This window comes from Ovis aries, chromosome 24 (assembly GCF_016772045.2).
Source record: "Ovis aries strain OAR_USU_Benz2616 breed Rambouillet chromosome 24, ARS-UI_Ramb_v3.0, whole genome shotgun sequence".
NCBI lineage: Eukaryota > Metazoa > Chordata > Mammalia > Artiodactyla > Bovidae > Ovis > Ovis aries.
In genome coordinates, this window is record NC_056077.1 from 29,154,204 (window position 1) to 29,175,415 (window position 21,212).

Sequence of the window (21,212 nt, forward strand, 5' to 3'; positions counted from 1 at the left end):
AGTGAGCCCTGGGGGAAGCCCAACTGCAGTGGACACCCATTCAGTAAGGGAGGATGTAGGGAGTGTTTCCCACAGCAGTCACTCCAGTTCACAGCAGTTCTGAAATCCAGCTGGGAACGTGTCATCGGTTCTCTAATTAAGACCCAGTCCTGCTTCTTGGGAATGATTCTTCACGGCTCTTGGCTTTATCTTTTGGGCTCTTGGTTCCTCCAAGGGTCCTCCTCCCTCTCTCAGAAGAAATGGCTTCTGTGTGCAGCCATTAAGGGTTGGGGATCCAGAGGCCTTCTTTCCTTTTGTACCACCTCTGTCCCTTTTAGTCCCAAACTGATCCAGTTCCAGTTCAGTTGCTCAGTTGTGCCCGACTCTTAGCCACCCCATGAACCGCAGCACGCCAGGCCTCCCTGTCCATCGCCAACTCCTGGAGTCCACCCAAACCCATGTCCATTGAGTTGGTGATGCCATCCAACCATCTCACCCTCTTTCGTCCCCTTCTCCTCTCACCTTCAATCTTTCCCAGCATCAGGGTCTTTTCAAATGAGTCAGCTCTTCACATCAGGTTTCCAAAGTACTGGAGTTTCAGCTTCAACATCAGTCTTTTCAATGAACACCCAGGACTGATCTCCTTTAAGATGGACTGGTCGGATCTCCTTGCTGTCCAAGTGACTCTCAAGAGTCTTCTCCAGCACCACAGTTCAAAACCATCAATTCTTCGATGCTCTTTATAGTCCAATTCTTTATAGTCAAACTCTCACATCCATACATGACTAGTGGAAAAACCATAGCCTTGACTAGACAGACCTTTGTTGGCAAAGTAATGTCTCTGCTTTTGAATATGCTATCTAGGTTGGTCATAACTTTTCTTCCAAGGAGTAAGTGTCTTTTAATTTCATTGCTGCAGTCACCATCTGCAGTGATTTTGGAGCCCAGAAAAATAAAGTCAGCCACTGTTTCCACTGTTTCCCCATCTATTTGCCATGAAGTGATGGGACCAGATGCCATGAGCTTAGTTTTCTGAATGTTGAGCTTTAAGCCAACTTTTTCACTCTTCTCTTTCACTTTCATCAAGAGGCTCTTTAGTTCTTCGCTCTCTGCCATAAGGGTGGTGTCATCTGCATATCTGATATGTTTTCTTGTGATTCAAGCTATTGGTGAGGTGGCTGAGGCACCATATCTCTAAGATTCTTGGAAGCTCGTTTAGGCCTGCACTGGAATATGTGTGAGCTCTTTGTTTTTTAATTGCGCTGGCTCTTTGCTGCAGCACACTGGGCTCCTCGCTGCTGTGTGAGGGCTGCTCTCTAATGAGGCGCATGGGCTTCAGTTGCCTTGTGGCGTGTGGGATCTTAGTTCATGGACCAGGGATCAAACCTGTGTCGCCTGCATTAGCAGGCAGATTCTCAACCACTGGACCACCAGGGGACTCCCTGTGTGAGGTCTTAACAGAAGTTCTGACTGCCTCATCCCTAGCTTTATCTTTATCTGCAGACCACATTTTACTGCCCCGGGATTTGGAAGTTTTTGCCAGGAGATGTCAGAACCAGAAGGAACAGTTCTCCTCTCTAATCCAGCAAGTCCTGGCTCTATTTCCTCTAAATTCTACCACAAAAGGGGGAATAATTTCTGCTTAATTCATCTCCGCTTGTCTTTCATTAAAGGCATCTCAAAAAGCCCAGTTGGCTTCTTCTGTGCTCTACTTGGAACTCTTCTAGCCAGGTCCATGCATTCAGTAGGTTGCCTTCTCATCTGTCGTGTCTTGCTAACTGACCCACCAGTCCGTGGCTTGGGTGCTCTTTTTTCCAGGAGCAGTGTTCTCAGTGTCTTTCAAGTCCTCTCCGAGTCTTCCTGAGGCCCTTGCAGCTTTCACGATCAGTCTTATGGGGCACATCTAGCTTCTGTTCATTGTCCAGTCCCACAGCCAATGTTTTAAGTGTGTGTTACAGCAGCAGTCTGCTTCCAGATACCAAATTTCATTTTGATTATCTGTTGCTGCCTAACAAACCACTCTAACCTTTTGCCACAAAGTAAACAACGTGTGTTGTAAAGAAGCCAACGCAGTCCATAGTCTGGACTTTGATAAGAGACATGGAAAACGTTATCCTCCAACACGTACTCAGATGATTTTTTTCTTTTTCTGCTCATTTCTTTTCAGAATGCAACAGACCCTTCATCACCCCCTATCCTTGACTGTCTTGGGCACTTGAAGTAAAGATATTTATTGAAGGTAAAATAAAGGAAGGAAGGACAGGGGAAGGGCTGAGGCAGAAGTGATAAAATCCCCATTTTTACCTCACTGGGGACGGTGAGGTTTTTATTTACTTATTTAATTGGAGTGTATTTGCTTTACAATGTTGTGTTAGTTTCTGCAGTACAACCATATGAATCAGCTGTCTGTATCCATATATCCGCTCCCTCAGGAGCCTCCCATCCCCATCTTGCCCTTCTTGTTCGGCACAGAGCTCAGAGCTGAGCTCCCTGTGCTGCGGAGCAGCTCCCACCAGCTGCTTCACGCCTGGCCAGGTATGCATGTCGCCCGGCCAGGTATGCATGTCGCCCGGCCAGGTATGTATGTCGGTGCTGCTCTCAGTCCATCTCACCCTCTCCTCCCTCTCTGTGCCCATAGTCCGTTCTTTATGGAGGGCAGCAAGATTTAGAGTAAACAACTTATCCACATTCACACAAGCAGTGAGGGCAGAGATCTGATAGGCGTGTCCTCCTCTGGTTAAAGGGTTAAATCTACTTTGTACCAGGAACTCCATGTGTGTTTATAGACTCGCTTAAGGCACTTTGATGACCTGGTTGCCATCCAGAAAATGCCCAAACAACTGATTGCTAGGGGAGGGAACATCGCTAGAAGATGCAGCTTTCCTCCAAACTTTCAGAGGGAAAGATGCTTCTGAGATTCTACCAACTCTGTTAGTTCATGTGCCTGTGACCCTTCAGAGAAACTTCTGGAAATGACTTCTAAGTACATCGTTGAACTATGTACATAAGATTCAGCCAGTGGCTTAAGAAGATAATTTTGGGAAGTAGGGCAGGTACAAGAAAAGATAGGAGAATACAGGGTAGCAAAGGCTGAATGCCAAAGGTATAGTATCAGCAATGAGTGTGTTACTAGTGCTCAGAGGAACCACACCCAGGGTGCACACCAGGAGGTGCAGGCAAGGAGGGGACCCTGATGAACTTGTGCCCCTGGCTGGCAGCACCGATGCCCACATTCTCTTGGCAGCTGCACCAGCCAGAAGAGAGGTGATTGCTGAGCTGTTTGGACCAGAGGCTTAGGGCAGTATTGCCTGCTTTGCTTCTGATTGGTGTGAGAATTTTTATGTATCTCTTTTCTTTGATTCTGGGAATTGGAAGAATCTGAGCTGGTGGCATAGTCTTTCTGCCACCTAGAGGGGGGCAAGAAACTGGGGACCTTGGAAAAGAGGGTGCTGTCAGGAAAGACTAGTCTGCTCCAGCCAGGTGGGTTCCTTCTCCTGTGGCACACCCTTGGGAGGGGCAGAAGGAGACTGGTAGGTGCTTGTCTATGGGACAGACTGAGATGCCTCTTGGTATTTTTGATTTTTTCTTTTTGCAACACAAACTCGGTAGCACTGTGTATTTTGTCAGCTTCTGGGCACATGCCAGGTAGATAGGTGGGGGACCAGGAAAGGTGACTGGAGACTCAGTTAAAGAGTTGCCCTTGAGGCATGGGGCAGGGGAGGAAAGGGGCCTGTCTCGGTATGGACTTGGCAGAGGGCAGTGTGAGGGCAGGTTGCAGACAGTCTTCGAGACGTCAAGCTCACACCTGTGTCCAGGCACCCTCAACCCCCTCATCGAATCCATTCTGTGACCTTGGGGAGGGAGGGAGGGGGCCAAACCACGTGGTCTCAAGCCCGGGGAGCGGGATCAGAGGTCAGCAGGCGGTCGCTGCAGAAGTGCTTCCTAGGTGGTGCTGCGGTGGGCACCCCGAACCCTCCCCCAGTTCTGGCCGCCAGTACCTCGACTCGGCGCCCGCCCTAGCCCTGGGCGCGGATGCAGGTGTGATCCTGGCGCCGGGGATGAAGTAGTTAAGGTGGGGGGCGCTTCGGTGAGCTGTCCAATACCGGGAACAGCAGTTTGCCGGAGTTAACGTGGGCAGCTTCTTTGGGGAGGAAGGAAGGAGGACCGTCTGCCAAGCTCCAGTTCGCCCCCCGCGCGCGTGTGCCTGTGTGTGCAGTGCGTGTGTGTGTGTGTGTGTGTGTGTGAGCGAGTGTGAGTGCGCGCGCGCCGAGGCGTTCCTCAGGTTGCGCTGCCTGGAAACCGAGGGAGCCATTGGCGAGGCGGAGGGGTGGGGGTGGGGGCTCCCCGACCCTCCGAGGCGAGGCGCGCCCAGAAACCCGGCTCCCGACGCGGGCGAAGGCAGGGCGGGGACAGCGCCGCGGGCTGCCTCAAGGCCCCGGGGGGCCCGCCGGGGAGGAGCCGGGGAGGAGGCCGGAGCTGCATGGAGTTTCTAGGGCGCGCAACTCCGGCGGGGCCTCGGCCACTAGGCTTCGGGGCGCAGCGAGGCAGCCGCGCACATGGGCTGAGCCCGCGCGCCGGGGCTCTGCACGGCCAGCGGGAGCGGGAGGGGTAGAGCCGCGCGCCGAGCCGGGGTGCGGGGCAGCGTCCCCAGACGGGAGCCGAGGACAAGGACAAGAGGAGCGCGCCCACATCGTGCTCCGAGCCGACGAGGGGCTCGCGCCGACCCCGGCGCGCGCTTGGGGAGCAGCCCGGGGCGCCGTGGGAGCCGGCTGCAGCGAGGATGCCGGCGCGGGGCCGCGGCGGCCGGCCGGGGGTGTGAGTGTGAGGCTGAGCGCTGGCCGCCGGCGCCTCCCCCCGCGCCACCTCCTCCCTGCGGGCCTCGGAGGAAGCCCCCGGCGCGCGCGGAGGCGCCTCGGAACCCGGGCTTCGGGGCGGCGGGCCCGCGCGGCCGGCCCCGGCCCAGCCAGAGGTGAGTGCAGCCGCCCGCTTGCTCCCGCCCTCGCCTCTTCCCTCCGTCCGCCCCTCTGCACCGTGCCCAAAGCCCGGGGCTGTGGCGGGCCCTAGCCCCGGAGTGGGCGGGCTGGCGACTACGCCTCCCATACCTGTTGGCGCTAGGAGAGGGCACCGGGCGGCTGGGGGTTGCCTGAGCCTCCTTGCTCTCCCTGGGGGTGGCTGGTGTCCGCCCGCCTGGGGGCGTGGGGTCCGGGCAGGGCGACGGGTGTCCCACCAGGGTGTCCCAGAACTGTGCGGGCTGCAGGCTGGGCGCCGTTCGCAGAGTCCCCGGCGCCGGTAGCCGCTTGTCTGCGCGCCCCCGGCCGCGGGCGCCTGGGCGGTGGAAGGGAGAGGAACTGCACCGCAGCCCAGGTGGAGAGCCGGGCGGCTTCCAGGTACCGGGAAGCCGGGAGTCCTGGCATTCGGGGGAGGATTCCCTCCACCCTCCAGACCCGGCGAGGGCTACTCGCCCTCCGGGGCGCACGCTCCTCGCCGCCACCGCCCGGTGTCCGCCTGCCCTGGGGAGCGCGGGATCACCCGGAGGCCTCCGGCAGCCCAGCCTGGGACCTGGCTGCCACTCAGCTGGCCTCTGGGTCCCCGGCACCTTCCGGAGTCCCGCGCCCCGGCAGAGGCAGGCGCCGACTCCGCCGGGCAGTCTGGGTTTACCGGATGCCCCAGCGTCCCCGGACTGGCGCGACGGGGAGTGAACTTCTTCAGACTTGGCCTGAGGGCGCCTAGGCAGCAGCAGGTAGTTCTGGGGACGGCCTCGGGGCCAGGGAGAGCGGAGGACGCCTCACCCCGACGGGATGGGGTGCTGAACGTGGAGCGAGGGCTACTTTTTGCTATCTAGGCGCCAGCCACGTGCGCCCTCTGCCCCCATCCCCAGCATCGAATTTCCTCTGCATTTTTTCTTTGAGGACCAGTGTGTGTGTGGGGAAAGCGCCTTGCTTGTATTGATGAAGTCCTTTGCCCTGGTGAAATGATGCCTGCAGTTCCTGAGGTCCCAAGACTGGGGCGCCATCCCCAGGCCTTGAGCTCCATATTTTGCTGGGCTCGGAGGAGAGCAGCTCAGTGCCGGTGTATGTGGCTGTGTTGGGTCGTGCTCACTGAAGTCTGATTAGTGCTAACTATAATAACTAAATAAGAACAGCCTCAGGGTTGGGGTTGGGGTGACCTTCTCTAGGAGGAATGGGTAGATTTCTTCCCTTCGTGTGTCCAGACACACAGAGTATTCGTGCAAAAGTGAAAACTCATAACTCTTAGGATTTCCACGTTCTGCTTCCTTAACTGCTGACTCGCAGTCCAAAAGATACAGTCTCTTTCAGTTCAGGCCTCTGAGCCTTGGAAAGGGTTTTAAAGCCATTTGGTGTGAAATTGTCTTGGGGCCAGAGGAGGACAGGCTTTCATCCAACCCTGACCACAGCTCTCCTCCTTGGTTTGTTGGTGGTTTTCATTTCATCTATTTTTTTGGGGAAAAAAAGTGTTGCAGGTAGAAGGAGGTGTTGATGGAATCTCCATTGTCTTTGTTACTTGGTTCTTTGAGGCTGTGAAGTCTGGAGGCAGCTCAGACCGCTCCTGTGTGGCTGCTCTCTTGGGACACCTCCAGCTAAGGATGGATTCCTGGGCTCCAGGAGCTGCAAAACTTTGCTAGCTCCTTAGGCAGTTGGTCCCCACACATGCCCGATGGATGCCCCTGGGCAGTGTTCCCCCGTGGCCTGTTCTAATGGAGGCCCAGCTGAGGGCCCCCCCCCCCCCACTTTCTGAGCTCACTGCTGACATGTGGGTTTTTCATGGCAGTAGCTGCCTGAAAAACAGCTATGTTTACCAAGAAGCTGGTCTACAACACTGATGCTGGTTACTGACTGTATCCAAGTGGAGTAATGAAAACAAAACTCTCTGGAAACCCAATCCCTCGGATATTTTATTGGAGGAGCGCTAAATCCTCTTAGAATTGTTCATTGAGATCACCTTTCTCTGAACTCGGACTGTAACTATTGCCAGTAATCAGGCCTTCAGTGAGGGTGCTGCAAAGGGCTTTGCAGAAAGAAAATCATTTCATTCAGTTGGTTCCATGGAGAACACGATGGGCCGGACGTAATGGAGACCCATGGCTCCCTTTCCTCGCGAAGGGGTGGTGGGGATTGGGGTGAGGTGAGGGTGCAGGTGTGAAGGCTCCTTGGTTAACATTTATCTCCGCAGTGGGAGGCCTCTGATTGGTGCCCAAGCATTGGGCAAGGTTAGGCGGCCGTCTAGAGATTTCTTTTCCATTGCAAGTGGCTTTGGGAGGGACGGCGTGCTCCTGGGTCAACGGTGGGAGAGACGTATCTGAGGGCTGGTCTTAGGTCCTGGCACGCTCTGCTAGCTAGATTTGGCAGCCCACTCCGGCTCCGACAGCCTCTGCAGTGCCCAGTAGATGGCAGAAGGGGGCGCTAGTTCTTACATAGAGAGGAATTCTGGTGGCTCAAAGATAGCTTGGACGTTTAAGGCCTTTGCACACCCTCTTAATTCAGATTTCTGGGACCCTTCTTGATGTCAGACACTTGTACACATTGGAGCTCATGTAACCTTCATGTTTCATATTTGGAAACTGATGCTGAAGGTGAGTAACTTTCATGTGAGCAGGTAGTTTGTGGGTAAGAGGCAGGGTCAGGGTTTGATTCTAAGAGGCTGGTGTTCCTGATTGTAGGTGCAGGGCTCTTTGCACACTGCTGCTTATGATCTGAAGAGTGTTTTAGTAACCTTTGACCTTCAGTGCCTTGTTGAGGGTCAGACCCAAGGCGGGTGACCCTTTTGTGCTGAGTGAATCCAGGGCAGCATCTCATTCCTTATTCCTGACAAGGAAACTCAGGCATGGAAGGAGCTCTGTCTTGTGCAGTGGGTCAGGGAAGGAGGCCTTGCCCTCCACGTGTGCCCGCACTGGAGCCACGTGGAGCTCAAGTCCACCCTGGCTTAGTTATAGACAGCGGCGCCTTTGGTTGCATGTTCCCTCTCTGAGCCCACAGTGGTATGGGATTGGGTGACATCTTTGCCCTTCCCTTGAAGCTTAACGTGATGTAGTCGGAGTGTCTGAAATGTCTTTTCATGATGGAGAACCATTAGGCAGCACAACGAGCCGCAGCCTCTAGTCCTTGTTAAGACAGTGTGCATCTCAACTCGCAAGCCATGAAACCGTCCTTCAAGATGGGCAAGGCACTGGCTGACCCCTCAGTGGCTCCCTTGGAGGCTAGTTCTGTATGTGGTTTAAGCACAGTTGTGGCATCCAACCTGGGGCTTTCCGAGTGAATGATGTTTTAAATCATTTAACGTTGAACAAAAATGTATTCAGTGCCTATTATGTGGTACGGATATAGAAATGAATATGAGATGAATATGACACAGCGGCTGCCATCAGAAAATTCACACATTAATGGGGAAGGCAGACCACGTGTGAGGGATACACATTTGTGAGCAGAGATGGGAGACAGTCCGTCTAGTGTGGCACTGATGTCTGAGCTGAGCTTGAAGGATGGCTATGAAGTAGCCAGGCCTCCATGGGCATTCCAGGCAGAGGATGTTATGGGAGAGGCAAGAAAGCACATAGAAGATATGACAAAGCAACTGGTAATTTGGACCCCCTGGAGCTTCAAGAGTGAGGCAGGGAAGGACGAGAGAAGAGGCTGGAATGGTAGCAGGATGCTCGTGGTCAGGACTAGGGGGCGAGTGGCAAGGTCAGATTGGAGTTTTCAGGTCAGTCTAGTTGGAGACCTTATGGAGAATGGATTTGGCAGTGAGAAGACCAGAGGCGTAGATACCAGTGAGGTGGCTGGAGCTGAGGCTATGGTGGGGACTATGGAGAAGAGATGGATTGAGCAAACATTTAGGAGAATTCTCAGTTAGCGTTTGTGGGTTGCAGGCAACAGAAACCAGCTCCAGCTAGCAACTAAAGTCCACAAGGAGAATGTTGTACAGCACTAATGGAAATTCACAGGGCTGGGGACACGCGTGAAGAGCCAGGCTTGGAGCAGATGGGAATTAGGTAGTCGAGGGGATCTTGGTGGCTGGAGTAGTCTTATGGTTTCTCTCAGGTGATGCTATGAAAGTAAATGATCTCTATCCTTTCTCTCCATCATCATCATCATCTTATTATCGTTATTATTATTCTGCTATATTCAAAATGCTCAGAGGAAATCTCTAACTGGCAAAGGTTTGGGTCTTCATATCAGGAATAGCTTTCTGAAATTTCATTGGAATGGGGAGAGGTAGTTTTTCTGAAAGAAAGCTGGAATGAATCTGCTAGAAGACTTGGGCACGTCCTCCACAGGAGGGGTAGTTGGTGGGACTCACTGATTGACTGAGTAGGAGTATTAGTAGGAGAAGGGAAGGGTGTAGCATGACCACAGAGTTTCCAGCATAGGTAATGAGGTGGATAAGCAGAATGAAAGTCTGGCCCAGACTAAATAACTCACTTGTTTCCCCACTGGCAGAGCTGTGGGCAGCACTCCGTGACCAGGCCGGGGGAGAAGGTAACGGCCTATTTTAAAAAGTCTCATTAAGGGGCAGTGCTGCTGAAAATAAGGCCTGTTTAAATAGGTTACTTTAGCTCATGCCCCACAAATCTGGGTAGTTTGAATGTATTTTCGTTCATTCATCCTATGTTTCTTGAGCATCTCTGTACCAGGTACCAGGGACAATGGCCAATTAGATAGAGGTGGTAGTCTCATACTCTAGTGGTGTAAGATAATGAAAAAATAAAAATGGAAAATAAAATTAGGTGGTATTATGGAGGCAAAGGCAGGGATTTCTTCAGATTGGGTGGTCAAGAAAGTTCTCACTGAGGAGTCCTAGTTAAGCTGGGTAAGTTGGGGGAAGGTCTAGGCAAGAACTTCAAGGCAGTGGCATCTGCCAGTGCAAAGGTCCTGAGGTAGAAACTGCTGGGTGTGTTGAGGAACAGGAAGGAGGCTAGCATGGCAGGAAATGTGTACTGAGAAGTAGGGCCTAGTTCATGGGGTCACCCTGCAGAGTTTGGATTTGATACTGAATTAGTTAGGAGGACCAGGAGGGGTTTTAAACAGCAAACTGACATGATCCAATTTCTGTTTTCAAAAGATCACCCTGGCAGCTGTGCCTTCTGTGTGTACTACCTTTGTGCAAGAATGTGAATCTCTATTCATCAGAGTCTGAAATGAACTGTAGTATTTGAGAGTAACAGATGGAGAGAAAATGCTTTAGTGACCTTAATTTAGTGGTTTCTCATGTACCAATTAAATGTGGGTATGGACAAAACCACATTTCTAGTATGATTTCAGTTTTGTTTAAAAATGTGGTATGGAAGAATAATAGAAAGAAGTGGACTAAAAATGTCAACAGTGCTTGTCCAAAGGAATTGGCATTATGAATGATTTTTTTTAAACGAGCTCAAATTTCTTTTATAATCAGAACCAATTTTTTTTTTTTTTAATGTATGCACTGATGACCACCAATGTCGTGGATGGGGTGTTTTGAGACTGTATCAACTAAACACTCTTTTCCTACCATTTTATTTCTGGAAATTTTACTGTGAAAAACCCATGGATCCTGGTTGGGGCAGAAATTAGGGTGCTTAAGCTTGTACAAGCTGTCCAGTGGGTGGCTCTTTGTTTTATGCTTAAAAAATATTTTTGTTATGAAAGCAAACATTCTTTTTTTAAAAAAGAAGAAATTAAAGCCATATGGAAATGTTACATTAAAAAATGAAAGCACCTTTCTTCATTCTCCTTCCCCAGATCATTCATATTTTTGTACATGTATCATTAGATTTTCTTCCTCAGCATTTCGAATACCTCCATCTATATTTTGTTGAAGGATTTTGGAATATTGCTGTAACAAGTCACTCTTTCTCCAAATGACTCTCCCAGACTCCTTCCTCTAGGGCTTGAAACCTTGATGACCTTTACCCCCTTGAAACAAAATCATTAGGAAACTTGAACACATCACTTAGCTAGGAGAAACGGCCTCTTGTCTTTTCAGTATTCAGAGTGTTCACTGAAAGCATACTTTATACTCATAAAAAATGGAGCAATTAAATATTCATTAAAAGTTCATCTCTGAGCATTTAAACAATATTGCTTTAGTGTTAGAGCCCCAAAGTTGGGTTTATGATTACAAATCACTTCTTTTGTTTCATTAACACAAGTTTGCTCCTATGAAAACTTGAAAGTGCAAGTCAGGGAGCTTGGTTCATTATTTTGGTTTATTACCTTGGAATATTGTCCTTTGGAAACAGAAAAAGCAAAGCATTCCATGGAGTGTTACTCAGAGCCATGGATGTGTTTGGCAAGTGCTTCGTGGTCTCACTGTGCAGACTGGCCTTAGGGGCTGAAGTGTCAGGATTGAACTGCCATCAACTCTGTGCTCCTGTGTTGGATGGGAGACTCATGTGATTCAGCAGAATTACTACCTTTCCCATCAGTTCTTTAATTAAACACATCCTTTCTTGGGGAAGAGAAGAGCAAAGACGTTCTTAGAAGAGAATGCTTGAAAAGTAATAGAACCATGGAGTTGATGAGTGAGCAGGGACCTTGGTTATCTCATTTTACAGGTGGGGAGAGAGAAGGGCCGGAGAGAGCACTTGGCATGCGTTCTGTTAAACAGAGTCAATTTCCCCACCCCAGCGCCTCTTCCCTACCCTCGGCACCCGCTCCGTGTTGTCAGAAAAATGAATTTATTTTGGTAAACCCAAGAATTAGGAAAGCATGCTGAACCTGATGAAAAATGGGAGGGTTTTTGTGCTGTTCATTCATTCTGTAAAGTGTAATCTGTTTGTGTACTGATAACAGGCCTAATTACTGTGTAAACATTTTTATAGCCTGGTAAGAAAACCTCAAAACATCTGTACTGCACATTGATGGAGCCATTCAGCCTCCAGCATCCCACTGCTCATTCTTAAAACCAGTTGCTCTGTTATTTCATCTGGTCTATGGTAGGTGATTCATTTGATGCACAGACACATAAACACACCCTCTGGATCCAGCGGGAAGTGACAAGTAATATTAGGAAACTTGCATCGTACTTACTACGTGTCATCCACTCTCTGATTATGAGCATTTCCCCCATTTTACAGATGAAGAAATGAACAGACAACTCAGGGTCCCAGGTTCACCAGTGATCGATCGGAACCACTAGACCGTAGACTCCCCTCTAGAGATGTGTAACTCACTAGTTAAATCTCCACCTTCCCTTTTCTCCCAAAGAGAAGCAGGCTTTCTACCACAAAGATCAGGTGTGACTTTGTGAAATCACTTTAGTCAAATCACTTTTCTTTAGGCCAGACTCATGAACATAGAGCTGCCAAGAGTCCTCTGAAGGGATGGCGTTTTCAAGTCTGTTTGGTGAGTTGTCCCAATCCCTTTCGTTCCCGAGTCACTTGGCGGTAGCTAGACCACACATATCATCTGCCCTCAGCTGAGGCTGGTGGTTCTCCTTTCATCTGGAGACTCAACTCTCAAGTTAGTTGTACCAGCACTAACCAACCCGTGAGCCCTGGTATACTCAAGAACTTCTGGCTCCCGGCTTGGCTCCTACAGGGTGTTTACATGTAGGCTCCTACAAGGCACCTTTGGTGTTTACGTAAACACCAAAGCTCTCAACTTCTCACATCCAAGGAGGCAGACGTGTCTTTCAAAACCCCAGAAGCACAGAATCCATGGAGCCTTTTAAGGGCAGGGGGCAACAGGGAGGAATCATATAACTGAAAAGGAGGGAAACAGACATACTGGTGGGTACTGTCAGTGGGTCCTCACGCAGAGACCTTAGGCTTAAGTCGTCCGTTCTGACGCAGGCTGACTCAGAATCTGGCACACTGGAAGGGACTGAAGCCAGGGAGGACGCGCCCTGGATTCTCCTGGCTGCCTGAGTTCTAGCTCCTGGCCGGAGGATTCCGTGTGCGTGGAGAGCCTTGCATGAGAGGTGTTGCTAGAGAAGTGAGTTCTTTGGTCTGATTTGGAGTGTTGTGGTTGTCCTGAGAGACAGAGAGAAAGAAAGAAAGAAAGCGAGTCAGTGCTGCCAGGTAGCTTTCCCTGGGAGTGGCCATGTCCTGCAGAGCCTTGGGGGCTCCAGGGCCGTGATCTTAGATATAAAGGTGCATTCCAGAGGCAGGGACTGACTTGGGACGGTGACCCTTCATCAGGTAGAACTCCAGGGAGTGGGTGACCCCGCTGTGGTCTTGGGAAAGGTGATGGGTATCCTTCTAGGGGAGGTTGGCTGGCTCTGGGCTTCCTTTGTGGCTCAGCTGGTAAAGAATCCACCTGCAATGCGGGAGACCTGGGTTGGATCCCTGGTTTGAGAAGATCCCCTCGATGAAGGGAAAGGCTACTCCCTCCAGTATTCTGGCCTGGAGAATTCCATGAACTGTTTAGTCCATGGGGTTGCAAAGAGTCAGACATGACTGAGCAACTTTCACTCTTTCTTTGGCTGGCTCTGGATTTGAATTTTAGAACCTGAACTTGAGAGTTTAGTTCAGTACTTCTCAGACTTTGCTGCATGTTAGAGTTCCCTGGGAAACCTTAAAAATGTCCCAGTGCCCCATCACATCCCAGGCCAGTGAAATCTGAATCATTGCTGTAGGGGTGAGGGAGGGAGGGAAATGGGACAAGGTTCTCTCCCCATCCCCACTCCAGGTGATTCCACTGTACAGCCAACTTGCTTTCCTCTAAGGAGAGTGCCTGCCAGTCGCCTGAGGATCTTGTTCAAGTGCAAGTTCTGATGCCGGATCTGGAGCAGGCTGGGAGCCTGCATTTTTAACCAGCTCCAGGTGCTGCCATGGGGTCGCAGAGAGTTGGACACGACTGAGCGACTGAACTGAACTGAACTGAGGTGCTGCCAGAGGGCAGGCCACAGCTAGAAGAAACATGTTCCAGACTTACTTAGCCTCACAAGGAGGGCTTCTGGGATCATCGCTTTTTCATGAGAGTATGGGCTCCTTAGTTCATTCGAGTTTGGAGAACAAGGGGACCGGATCCTGCCTTTTCCACTTTGTATTCTTATAAAGAATAGAGCAATTGAATATTCATTAAAAGTTCATCTCTGAATATTGAAATGTTATTGCCCAGGTATTAGAGCCCAAAAGTTAGCATCATGATTACAAATCACTTGCATTATTTTTGTCTTTCTGGATCCAGAACATTGTCCTGTCCCTGGTCAGCATTTATAGAGTCAGAATCAGAGGCTCTGACGGCTGGAAAGGACCACAGGAATTATTTTATCTAAACCACTCAGTTATGGAGAGGAAGCTGCTAAGACTCAGAGAGGTTTGTCCAGAGTCACAGATCATCAGGCCAGGGCTGCTGTGGATGCAAGACCAGGAGGAGGGGCATGGCAGGATGAATCCTGGGGAAAATATCCCCCTCCCCACCCCACACCCCATGCTGCTCCTGAAGCAGGGGAATCACACGCCACAGGCATCCAGAAAGATGGCTGTAGTCATGTTCAAACACCTGTTTCACAATCCAGAACCATTGCTGCCAATGATACCTGTGTTTTTCCATCAAAACGTCTGAAAATCCAGAAATATTACTGTCAATAATATCTGTGTTTCTCCATCCTCTCCCTGCAGCTTCAGGTAAGGATGCAGAAGCAGGATTAAGTGCTTTGCTTCTGCAGTTAGAGTCGACACGTTGACAGATGTTCAACAACCTGGTCCCAGGCAGGATGCTGACGCAGGCTGCCCTACATCGTGCAAAATAATTACATTTACCACTTCTACTCCAAATATTTTCCTCCTGTGGTCCAAACAAATACAGAACATTCTCAACATACAGGTTTCTGATGTCTTGGTGGATAATGGTAAACCTGATGTAAGAATAGTTCACAATTGATGTTCTTGGCATTTATCACCCAGCCATGACATGTTCAGCGGGTGATGACTAATAAATTACATTTTGTTGGATCCTTTTTTTCCCCCAGTTTTTTTCAACTCCAGACACCTGTTTCAGCATGTCAGTGTTGGCAGGGACGTTTTCCTCCTTGTCACTGTTATGCTTCAGAAACTAACTTGAGATGAAGACCAGTGGGTGTGAAACTCAAGGACTGAAACGGACACTGCTTTCTCAGGATGTGTGTATTTTGCCCTAGAAGGTCAAGTCTTTAAACAGAGTGGGAGAAGACTTAGGGGCACATGAACGTTAGTAGAAAGATGAGGCAGTATAATTATAGCTAATGGTTATATAAGTCTCCTTTCTGAGTACTTGGTGTGTGTTAACTCCTTCAAGTCTTTCAGTGAAGCTTTGATGAAGTAGAGACTGCAACTGTCTCCATTTGTGTGGATGAGGACCCCAAACCACAGAGAGGTTAAGTATTTTGTTGAAGGTCCCTCAGATAATGAGTACTGAAGCTTGACTCATGACTCTAAAACTCATGTCCTTAAGTCACCAGGCTATATTACCTCGGTAACTTTGATTGCCCAAGACATGCCAGGGGCTGCAGAGGACTTCCACAGGACATTGTCACCCAGACCCCAAGTCTGCCATTCCCCTCCTGGAGCACCCTTTGACCTTTGAGTGGAGGCCTGCTCCCTCATACTGCTGGAGTGGGTGCTGATGACGTTGGCCCTCTCCTGTTTCCCCCTTCTTTGCTTTTCTAGCTCTCTGTAGCTGTGTCCATGATGGGCACACCTCTGGGCAAACCCTAGTTCCTAAACAATGAGGAGAATTCAATATGTAGATTTGGGATGCTTTGTGGGGCAACTGTGTATATGGAAGCATCAGATACTTGTGTCCTCCTTAATTTTCAGACTTCTACTTTCCCATGTTGGCCACGCACATACTCAGTCCTGGTTCATCTTCCCATTAAACTCAGGGGTGAGAACTCTGCCTTAGTCTCTGCCTCATCCTTGCTGAACTGTTCATATTGGTTGATATTATCCCCCAAATATGAGCTTCCAGTGGGGGTTCTGTGCAGACTGATGGGACACCCCGAGTTCTCCCTTTCTTCAGACCTGCTCTCGGGCCTGGATCTCCTGGGTCCAGTCCTTGCCTAAGTTATGCCATGATTGCTCTGCCCTTGGCTGTGGGCTTGGGGGCCCTCATGCTTCATTCTCTTCAGCCCATACCCATTGCCTTGGGTTATGATTAGCCTGATTTTGGCTCTCCCTCTCTTTCTGCCTGTCTGGTGTTGCTGTCTGATTTTCATGTCCATTCCTTAGGGGTTGGCAAACTTTCTCTGTCAAGAGGTATACAGTAAGTATTTTGGGCTTTACAGGTCCTATGATCCCTGTTGCAGTGACTCAGTTCTGTTGTAGCTGGAAAGTAACTATGGACAAGGTGTAAATGATGCAAAGAACTGACATTGGAAAAGACCCTGATGCTGGGAAAGATTGAAGGCAGGAGGAGAAGGGGATGACAGAGGATGAGATGGTTGGATGGCATCACCGACTCAATGGACATGAGTCTGACCAAGCTCCAGGAGTTGGTGATGGACAGGGAAGCCTGGGGTGCTGCAGTCATGGGGTCGCAAAGAGTCAGACACGACTGAGTGACTGAACTGAACTGATCAGTAGGTGTGTTATGATGAAACTTTATTTACAAAAGCAGAGGGTGGGCTGGGTTTTGGCCCATGGTTGTAGTTTTCTGACCCCTGCTGCAGAATGCCTGTTGGCTGCCTCTTTCTGACTTCAGCCTTCAATTCCGTCTCTTAGAGGTCCTTGGCATGGGTAGCCTAGAACCCTGCACCATGATTTCTATTCTGAATTCCCTGTACATGTTGACTTTCCTGACCTATTGCTATATTCACTTTGCAACCTTGACCTTGAATGAAACCAACCATTCACTTTTTCAAGTTCTCAGTCAGCTAAATAGATTCTACTGAACATGTAGATTGTTCAACAACAGGTAGGTCTTAAATTCATTCTGCGAATCCTTGTATTGAATTCTGGCTGGTTTCTTTACCAGACATGCAATGGTTGTATCTCTGAGTCTCCTCTTCTCTCAGTGTCCTCCTCTCCTCTCCCATGTGTATTCTTGGCAGATATCCTTATTGAATTCTGGCTGGTTTCTTGACCAGAAATGCAATGGTTGTATCTCTGAGTCTCCTCTTCTCTCAGTGTCCTCCTCTCCTCTCCCACGTGTATTCTTGGCAGATATCCTTGCTTCCTGCTTTGAGAGATTGGGGCCTGTACCCCATTGCCTCTTCCCTTGACCTCAACATTCTCCATCATTTCTGCTTCAGAATTTCTCCTTTCTTTCCCTTTCAAAGGAAGGTGTAGCCTTACTCTTTTACAAGGAAAACTTGACTGTGCCATGAATGTCGTGTGTTTCCATTTCTCCTTTGTCAGATCTCAAATTTTCCTTCCTTTTATCTCATCGTCGTAAGTCTCTCTGAAACTTCGCTTGACCCTGCCACCTCCCTAGGCTGCCATCCTGTTTCACTCCCTCTCTTTAAAGGGAAGCTTCTGAAGGGAAGGCTCTGCCCCGTCACTCTCTCTCTTTGACCTTATTCTTGTCTTTTCTATTAACCCTTGGCTGCTGGCTGACCCTACTATTGGGCCCCTATGAGAGTAAGTCTTAAATACGTAATATACCATAAACTTGCTTTTTGAAAGGTCATTGACATCCTCATTTTAAAATCTAATGATGTGGACTCACTTCTCATGCTTGGCAGTATATGATACCATCAGTCACCCTTTCCTCAGGTAACTCCCCCTGAGTGAACTCTCATGGTTTTATTCTCACCTCTTAGCTTTTTATATGAGTCCGCTAGGGCTGCTGTAACAAAGCACCACAGGCTGAGTGGATTGAACAACAGAGACTTATTTTCTCATAGTTCTGGAGGCTGAAGTCCAAGGTCAAGGTATCAGCAGGGTTAGTTTCAGAGGTTGAGGGAAGGGTCCGCTCCAGGTCTCTTTCCTTGGTTTGCAGACAGCGCCTTCTCTCTGGCTTCCGACGGCCTTCCCTTGTCTGTGTCTGTGTCCAGTGTTCTCATAAGGATACCAGTCATATGGGATGAAGACCCACTCAGATGATCTCATTTTCACTTAATTACCTCTTTAAAACCTATCTCCAGACATGGTCACATTCTAAGCTACATTCTGAGGTTAGGACTCCAACATATGAATTTTGGGGAAAGACACCATTGAGCCTGTAACACTTTTCTATTCCATATTTCCCTTTGTGTGTGTTTATGTGCTCAGTCAGTCAGTTGTGTCCAACTCTTTTGCAACCCACCAGATGGACTGCAGCCCACCAGGCTCCTCTGTCCATGGAATCTTCCAGGCAAGAATACTGGAGTGGGTTGCCATTTCCTTTTCCAAGGGATCTTCCTGATCCAGGGATTGAACCCACACCTTTTGTGTCTCCTGCATTGCAGGCAGATTCTTTACCACTGAACCACTTGGGAAGCCCTATGTTTTCCTTTTCTACCCCTCAAATGTAGCTGTTCCCAAACTCCATGCTTTGGCCCCTTTCTTTTTTAAAATTTATTTATTTTTAATTGGAGGATAGTTGCTTTACAATAGTGTGACGGTTTCTGCCATACATCAGCATGAATCAGCCATAGATATACGTACGTCCCCTCCCTCTTGAGCCTTGGCCCCTTTCTTTTCACACTGTCTCTAGTTTCCCTCTTGGAACAATCTTCTTTCCCTCCCCACTTTAATTAGCTCTTGTAACATCACCTCTTATCAGACATGAGATGTAAATACTCTCATAGGCACTCCAGACTCAGCATGTCCCAAGCACAATGGACCATTTTCTCCACAACACACAGCACATTCTCCTGCCTGGCCCTCAGCCCCGAGCCCCAAGGAGGATCAGGATAAGATGCTGGTCGTCATCTCTGGCCCTCTGGCCCCACCCACCTGTGCCTGATGGGTGAGTCACGGGCACCGACATCCCACCCCCACTGGCACTGCTGTTATTTTGGCCTGGACTTGAGTCTGTTCCTCTAGCTCCATCCACTGGAAACACGATGGGAGTCATGCCGCTCAGGACTTCTAGAACCTTCCAGCTGCATCCCACTGAGGTTGAATTTCCAGCTCCTTAGTGCCTTTCGTTTGGTCTCCTTGGCGGTTGACCACCGTCGCTTTCATGGTCCATGTGTGTGTCTGCGCCAGCTGCTTCTGCAGCCTGGAAGCCCCTTGACATTTCAGGACAGTTAAATCTGACTTTCCCGGTGGAGTGTTCCTTGATCCCCATAATGGATTTAATTTCTCCTTCCTCTGTGTTTGTGTAGTTTTTATTATACAAATATGTTTGTTACCTCGACATTTATTCTAATTCTTATTGGATTGGTCTAGACAAATTTAGAATTTCAGAGTCCTGGAAAAGTAAAAAATAAAGGGATTTTAGAAGGTATCTGCTTTCTTCCAAGGAGGAAATAGACCCTCAACAAATTAACCTGCAGTTCCGTCTCTGATGGAGAGGGTTGGTGGTGTGTGTATGTAGATGCATGTGTGTGTGTGTTTGTATGTTTCCTCCACTTTTTAGGGCACAGTGCTTTGCCTGTAAGATGTTAGGAGATGTTTCTTAATTTTAATTGAAGTGCTGTGGGGAACTAGCTGTGCTTTTGACCCTCTGTGGCCTTAAGACATGGATATTAATGTTGGAAGAACAGACCTGTGTTGGTTGGCAAGATGGTTCTCACTGCAAGTAACCTTTGTCTCCATCACTTGCTTGGTGATTATTTGCTGTCGTTGAAGACGGAGATGATGGGGGCTAGCAGAGGAAGAATGGAAATGAATTTAAGAAACCACTTCTTTCTGGTCCTTGAATTTCCCAGAGAAGAGGCAGGAAAGGACACAAGGAAAATTAAGGTGCTTCTTAAAGGGACTTTTGAATCTGTACAGATGAATAAGGGAGTCATTATTGCACTGAAATCAAATAATTCACTGTAGGGTCCTCTTGAAAACGAACTCCCCTCCTGAATTTGAGTGAGGTTTCTAGATCATTAGGTAATTGACAGAGGGAGTTGAGGGCAGGGGAAACCATCCCCATGAACAGCAAGAGGAAGCCCAATCAGAAATAATGGCACAGGTCAGATATTACAGTGCAGATCATTGGGAAATACAGTTTAACCTATTGTTGCTTAGTTGCTAAGTCATGTCTGACTCTTTTGCAATCACATAGACTATAGCCTGCCAGGCTCCTCTGTCCATGGGATTTCCCAGGCAAGAATACTGGAGTGGGTTGCCATTTCCTTCTCCAATGCAGATTACTGGAAATTAGGGTTTGATTTATTGCACAAATATTTTTTTGAAAGGGTGTGGTGGTTTAGCATTCTTCTTTCCACCTTTCCAGTGGTGGTGGTGGTGGTTTAGTCACTAAGTCGTGTCCGACTCTTGTGACCCCATGGACTGTAGCCTGCCAGGCTCCTCTGTCCGTGGGATTCTCCAGGCAAGAAAGGGTGTGGTGGTTTAACATTCTTCTTTCTACCTTTCCAATGCATGCATGAATCTCTGCATTTCACTGTTATCAAGAAAGTCTTTGGGGGACTTCCCCTGGTGGTCCAGTGGTTAAGCCTCTGCACTTCCAATGTAGGGGGCACGAATTGGATTCCTATTCGGGGAACTAAGATCACACATGCTGCATGGCGTGGCTGGAAAGAAAAACCTTTAGGTCTCTGCATTCACCAGGGCTGGCGGTCAGTGGTACCTCTTGGAAGGTCCTTGAGTCCTTTCCCCTGGAGGAGCTGGAAGAAATGCGCACACCCCTCGCCCCCTTCTCTCCTCTGACTCAGAGCTCCTGGCTGTATCTGGGGGGCACTTCCTAGACCAAGACTGTCTGGGGGTCAGGAGCTGTGTCCCCATCATTTGCTGTCCTGTCATCCTGCCCTGCCAGATGCTGGCTGCCATCAGTCCCCTGGTGGAGCCAGCCAGGCGGAGTGAGCAGAGTCGTGGGAACAGTCGGAGCACCAAGCCACCCAGTTTAGATGCATTCAATCTTGGTTTAGAAACACTCGGGAGTAAACTCCCCTGTGGAATGATGAGCACGCAGACTCCCCAACCCCACGGGCCCTCTGAAGGGGTAAACTCCTGCCATCTGGTCTTGGCTGTCTTGTATTACAATGTTGCTTTAAGTACAAAAGTGAAAAACTTTGTGCATCAAGCTTTGGAGAACAAGTGAAGAGAAGACAATAAAATTTACTGTTAATCGTGTGGACCCAGGGATAACTCAAGGATCACAGCTTGAGGATAAAAGCTCTCAGAATTTGTGTTTGTAAGTGTGGGTGTTTTATGTGTATTTATGAAATATTCCTCTATTTATTTGAAGGGGTCATGATGTGAATACTTTTGTATA

General features: G+C 49.2%; 1 protein-coding gene across 5 annotated transcripts in view; it reads left to right on the forward strand.

The window, feature by feature from the left end:
* CALN1 (calneuron 1) overlaps window positions 1–21,212 on the forward strand; it is a 520,654-nt gene that overhangs the window by 93,463 nt on the left and 405,979 nt on the right. Inside the window, exon 1 of one of the 5 annotated variants that reach the window (XM_042240559.2) lies at window positions 4,854–4,948. The exons of the other annotated variants lie outside the window; for them this stretch is intronic. The gene's annotated coding sequence lies outside the window, so the exon portion shown is untranslated. Of the gene's footprint in view, window positions 1–4,853; window positions 4,949–21,212 lie in introns of those variants that run through there. 5 annotated transcript variants of the gene reach the window in all.